The following is a 5,631-nucleotide window of genomic DNA, read 5'->3' as shown; positions in this document are numbered from 1 at the left end:
ATTAGAAGCAACTACTCATGTTACAATCTTTTGTTTCCAACCAGATAGTAGTTTAGTTCCTTCTTCAATATGGGGTTGTCAGGTTGTTAAGAGACGGTTTGGCTTGTAGAGTCAAAGTGGTTAGTTCCTCAAAAGTCTTGGGTTGTTAGGTTGTTTGGGAAGACTGACTTGGAGGGTCAAGTGCTTTGTAATTCAAGGTATTTGAATTAGTGGATTAAAGCATTTTGAATGAAGGGACTAGATGTAGCCAAGTTAGTGGTGAACCAAGATAAATCTATGTGTCAAATTATTTATGCTTTCATTTCTTGTTGCCTCTGAATCTGATTGTTTCTACACTAAGTAAGTCACCAAAATCGAACTAGTTTTTTTATTTAAATTAATTTTCAAAAAGTTATATTCAACCCCCCTTCTCGTATTTGCACCTTCAATTGGCATTAGAGCTCGAAGGCTGATCACTTTACAATATTTGTGAAATGATCCAAAGGTCAAATATGTATGGATTCAATGAAGAAGTTGTTGGAGGAAACATCATTATACCACATTTGTTTGATGGAGAACGCTTTGAGCATTGGAATGACAAGCTGAGAAGTTTCTATATTTCAAAATATCTTGAACTTTGGGACTTGTTGGAAGATAGTTATATTGCTCTGAAGAATACTAATGGTATTGAAATTCCAAGAAAGGAAATGAATGTTGATTAGAAAAAGATGTACATGATGCATAATAAGTCTAGAACATTGATGATAAATGCAATCACCTTCAAGGAGTTTGATAAGTGCACCTATAAGGAGTCAACAAAAACTATTTATGATTGTTTGATATTGAACCATGAAGGAAGCAAACAAGTTCAAGAAGCAAAGATCAACCTCCTAGTAAAAAAGTATGAGCTATTCAAGATGGAAGAAGATGAAGACATTAAAATAACATTTTCTTGATTCCAGACTCTGGTCTCAAGATTAAAGATACTTGAAAAGAGTTATACTACTGTTGATCACGTGAAGATATACTAAGGAGTCTAAAAAGCAAAAGGGAGACCTAAGATCAATGTCATTCAAGAAACAAAGGATCTGAATACTTTTAAGCTAGAAGAATTAATCAGCTCTTTCAAACCACATGAAATTGAGCTTGTAGAGGATGAGTCCAAGAAGAAGAAACCAACCTTGGATTTGAAATCCAAGCAGAAGAAAGTTATGAAGGCAACACCAGAATCTGAGAATGATGATTCAGATGATCAGAATGAAGACTTAGAGGAAAAGGAATTGGTGTTTATATGCAAAAAAAGTACAGAAGATGTGGTACAATAGAAATAAGAAATTTCCGCAAAGAAATTTCAGGCAATCCAACAAAATGAAATGATGATAAGTATGAAAATAAAATCATCATGTGTTATGGATGCAATGAACCTGGACATATCGGGTCATAATGTCCAAATATGGAGAACTAGAAACATCAGAGGAAAGACTCTAGACCCAAGAAGATGAGTCTGACGGCTACATGAGATGATTATGATGAAGTCTCTAATGATGAAGAACACACATATTTGGCTCTGATGGTTCATGCCAACTTTGCCTCTGGATCCAATGTAGATTCTGACTCTAGAAGTGAATCAACAAATGAAGAAATTGATGTATTTTTTGATTTTACTCGATCTTATTTAGTTACGCTATAAATGAAATTTTAAATAAGACTAAAAAATATCTTTAAAACTAAAAACACTTAGGAAAGAAAATACAAATCTAACTACTCAAATTCAAATTATGTAAAAAGATTCTATTTATAAACTCTTTCTAATTCAAGTAGTATTCTTCACTCCGTCCATAGAATAAGGATTCTATTTTTAAACTCTTTCTAATTCGTCTCACTCCGTCCATGGTTTGTGAGGAAATCCATTCTTGGACTTCTAGTCATAACCTGGTACAAATTCCTACCACAAGTGCTAAATTCACCTGGAACAATGGTAGGAAAAGTCACCATTTGACATAAAAAAGGTTGGACAGATAATTTTGAGAATAAATTAACATATTTGCGTCTTTAAGTCATAGCTCAACCGACAAATGTTGAAACTGTTAGGTTGGATATCATGTACTTCACCAAAATATATGCAATTATGCATACTCCTAAAAACTATACATATGATCCGAATATAATATATGTTATTAAGACAACTTCCACACAGAAAAATCATTAATGTGTGCTACTTGGGTATGTCTCAGTGTCACTTATTGTGATGGTTGTTATTCGAGACCATCATTGGACTCTAAAAGAAGTTCAATAAAGTGCTAATTTTTTAATGATTTTTAAAACAAAACGGAAATTTAAAAAAAAAAAATGATGGTTTAGGCTAAATGTATCGAAATATTTACTTAGAAATATTGCAATAGATCATAGTTGTGATAAGGCAATTTAGACACAAGTAAATTGGTTTAATTGATTCAATTAATGACTTGATGATTCAATCAAACGAAATCAACACATAATTACACTTAATAGATTGTAACAGGGATAGAAAAACTATAATAATAGAAAATTCAATTTTAACACAGTTCATGATTGTTGAAATCTCTCTCGAAATCAATTTGTATTAATAATAATCAAAATTATGAAACGATTCAAAACAAAATTTACACAATTTCAAATTTCATGTTTTTATATGATTCAAAAGAGTAAAACAATATGATCGCCTCTAAATACCAAGATTGAAATATAATGGACAAAAATATAAAAAAAAGTAAAAAGAGAAAGAGAAAGGAAAAATCACATTACAATTTGTATGTTGGTTCCTCTAGATCATCCTCACATGTAGCCCCGTTTTTCCTTTATTAATATTGAATGTTTACAAGGTTTTTTAGCAATATTTTATAAAGCTTGTACAACAACTTCTTTCTTAGACGCTAAAAAATCCAAATTTATTAAAGATCCTTCAAGAATAAATGTGAATCCTATCTTCAACATGAAGAAACCCCTTTCAATCTTGCAATATAGAAACCACTAGAATAAATACAACTCTAGAACTAAAAGGATACCACTTTCCAAACCTTCAACATGCAACAAATTAATATCCCCTCAATCGCTCATTTCTGGAACAATAGTCTCAACAAAGAATACCCCACCTTTGAAGGTTTGGAAAGTGATATCCCACCTTTATGAAGTTAAAAATCGCATAGAAAATGTTTTTGATGCATTGTATGATGTTCCAACATGTTTGTAACATGCATCTATTGTTATGTATGATAAATCACATAGAAGATTGTTGGATGTAGTGGGGTGGATAGTTCTTAACATATGCATAGTTTTTTTTTTAGTGTAATTTATTTTTAATCACGTGTTAATTTAGGAAATTATTTGATATAGTTTGTTGTTTTTAGTTCTTGAAGCTAATAAAATTTTTATGCTCTTATTTTTTTGATTAAGTAGAGATTTTTCATAGATTTATGTTGTTTCATTATTTTAGTGCAATATTAAATATTGGTGAGAAATCAACAGGACATATGTGGAGTAATTTAGTCATATCTGAAATTGTAGATGTTCAATTGAAGTTAAACAAAGTGCAAATAAAAACTAAGATCCATAGCTACAACTTTCTTGAAGACATTAGAACCAAATTCGGTCTTAAAAAGGAGAAAAAAATGCAGTAGATGTTATGCGTCTGAGGCGTATTTCTACTGTATTTTGACATTATACTTCTGTCCAGAAGCACTGAAGCGTCTATGCACGCTCTAGGATGCTTGACGCACTACATAATGCATAAACATGCATTGTTTTTTCATTTTCTATGGAACTTTTTGGCTGATTTGAAGTTTGGAGACTTATGACCTAGCAAAGAAACTCAAAAGTGGTTGGTTCTAACACAACTGAAGGAGTTTTATCAAGAATCATTCATCAATCTTTATTGTAATTCTTCTTTAATCTCTATCTTTTGTATCTTTGTCACGAGTAATTAAACCCTATATGTTAGGGATGAGTGAAACAAGATGAAACTCTTATTCGTTTGATTTGATTTATAGTTATATGAATGAATTTATAGAATTATTTTTCTTATTTCTGTGCATAATGATTTTGATTGCTTAATCAACTTTAAATTGTTTTCTGATTTGTATTTTGAAACAAAAGTGAACTTTACGGATATTTGAGATGAAAAATTTATGATATTGTAGTATAAGGGTAGATGCAGGTCATGAAACCAATTGAATTATTTACAGAGAAAATAGTTTAATAAAAGAATTTTTGTACTGCAAAATTAATTCAAATCTTAAATCCACTAAGGAATTATGGATTACTTTGTAATTAAAGGTTATGTCATAAGAAATTAGGGCATGAATAATAAAGAGAATTTGATAATAGTTCAATAAAGAAATTCAGTAACTATGATCAAATTAGAAACTGAGGTTGGATTTGAAATGAAACTCATCCATACATTTTTCTTATTAGAAAAAAGTTCAATACTATTACTCTTGTTAGTTTCAAAATTTATTCAATCAATTTGGAAACATTTTGTTCAATTTTAGTAATTAGCTTTAATTCGATAGCATTAACGTAATCCTTGAGTCTGACACTTGGTCTTACCGTTTTATTATTACTTGCAACTATTCAGTACACTTACTGAAGCACTATCAAGTTTTTGGCGCCGTTGTCGGCGATTGCCTTATCACTATTGAATTATAATTTATTTACTTAATTGAAATTTTTTTGTTATGCAATAAAACTTTTACCTTTATTTTTGTTTTATTGAAAACTTTCATTATTCACGATTTCTCTAATCTTGTATGGAAGGCCAGTCCTTAACCAAATTTCTTTTTATCCAAAAATCAAAAAAAATTATGAAAGTAAATCAAAAGATGATTCGAGAAAGAAAACAAAGGAAAAGACGGTCTCTACATTTTTTAATTTTTCTTTTTCATACGATTATTCATTTCTTTTGTTAATACCAACATAAAATTACCTTTTTTTACTTCTATTTTAGAGAGAAAAATGTTGTCTGTCTGACCTTGAGTTGTTAATACTAACTTAAAGTATTTTGTGTTTCCTTTTGCTTTGTGTTTTCTCTTTTATTTTAATATTTTATTTATTTTAAATTATATGTTATTTTGATCATTTTACATAAATTAAAAAATGTAGTAAATTTTATATGAAAAAGAAAAATTATAAGTTATCTTACTAAATTATCCCATTAATAGTATGAGAAACATAAATTAATAGAATTAGAATAAGAGAGTAATAAATAATAAAATGTATAATAGAAAAAAACATTAATATTTCATTGGTGTTGTAGAATGACATTAAAATTTAGATATTTTTTTAAAAAACATTAATATTTCATTGGTATAATATTTATTTGACATATTGGACATGATTGTTGGATGTACCGGTGCCAGCATAGATTAGGATGGTTTTAGTTATTGTGATGCTTTTTCATGAAAATTTCTATGTAAACAAAATATAGTTATACTATATCATATTATATGTATTAAAAAAATATAAAATATTTTTATACACCTTCGATAATAAATTTTAAATATTTTAATAGTATAATATCTATCTTAATACGGTAATCAATATTGTGTGTCTTGTGCGAAATGTATTCATATTTTTCTAGTTAATAATAAAAAAATGCTATAAATGATTTTATTCTTA

Source organism: Cicer arietinum, chromosome 3 (assembly GCF_000331145.2).
Source record: "Cicer arietinum cultivar CDC Frontier isolate Library 1 chromosome 3, Cicar.CDCFrontier_v2.0, whole genome shotgun sequence".
Lineage (NCBI taxonomy): Eukaryota > Viridiplantae > Streptophyta > Magnoliopsida > Fabales > Fabaceae > Cicer > Cicer arietinum.
Note: the sequence above shows the minus strand (reverse complement) of the source record.